Below are 1,277 nucleotides of genomic sequence, written 5' to 3'. Positions count from 1 at the left end.
AAGTAAGTTTATTTTCAACTTTTTCGTTCATGTATTAAGTAGTATTAAGAAAAGCATGTTTTTAAAAAAAAAATTTTTATATTATATAAAAATTTATATTTTTTATATATTTATATTTTTATATTTTTTTTTATTTAACTATGATGAATTTTTAATTTTTTTTTTTGCTGTTCGATTTACGAGACGTTTATAGTTTAGAGTCTTAGGCCCGTTGCATTGTGAATTTGTTTCACATAAGACAATATGTTAAACTATGTGTTATGTGACACATAAATTGACTATGCATACGGACATTAGACTATTAAAGATTGGAGATGTAAGCTCCTATGTATCGCGTAATTTAATGCCCACAAATATAGTTTTTCCATAAAATGGTTTATCGGTATTATTCTATTTTATTATTATAAACGTCACGCCTAAATTTAACAAGTGCTCAGTTGTATTTAAGTATTTTAATATTGTGATTCAGTGATTCAATTTTATTATCAATCATATTTTCGGACGAGTTATTGTTGTCCATAGTTAACTATATATGATTTATGATTATTAATTATAATATGTTTGTCAATTAATTGTGATTTAAAACGGTAAAACCGTAAAATTAAAAGTTATCGCATTAAAATGTAAATACGGTATTTGTTTAAAGACAAAGGTATATAATATGTGCTCATTATCTAAAAAGTAGCAACATTGTAATGGTTAAAGTATTTCCCGAACTAATAAGTAGGATTACTTACATGTGTATATTAACTTGACAAACATTACTAATAACATAAGCTCGGTTGTTCAATAACTGAAGCTGAACTTAAATAATTAAGCAATTTATATCTATGTATACCAAATACCTATTGTAATATATAATGTTTAAACTTAAAATAAAACACAAGACAACTAGTAGCGACGGTCCATATGGAATGTTGGGCTATTCAATACATATATATATATATATATATACGATTTACGCATAAATATATATATACGCACTCCTTACATACAAACGTGACACGTGCAACACATAAACAATATTCAACACCTCTCCGTTCAGATATTTAAGAAAAACAACATAATCAATTATCAGCGGCGCCAGATGACACCGTATATTATAAAACCATAAATGCATTTTTACGTATATAATATACACATATATATTATATTCTACGAGACCCCCTCGATAATTTTCCAATCAAGACGTTCGGTCAAAACAAAACAATAAATTACCAGTGACACCTTTGTTGCACCGCCCAAAATAAGAAAAAAACATCACGTATTAATAAATG

The sequence above is a fragment of the Acyrthosiphon pisum genome, chromosome A2 (assembly GCF_005508785.2).
Source record: "Acyrthosiphon pisum isolate AL4f chromosome A2, pea_aphid_22Mar2018_4r6ur, whole genome shotgun sequence".
In the NCBI taxonomy this organism is placed as follows: domain Eukaryota; kingdom Metazoa; phylum Arthropoda; class Insecta; order Hemiptera; family Aphididae; genus Acyrthosiphon; species Acyrthosiphon pisum.
This window is presented reverse-complemented; position numbering follows the sequence as displayed.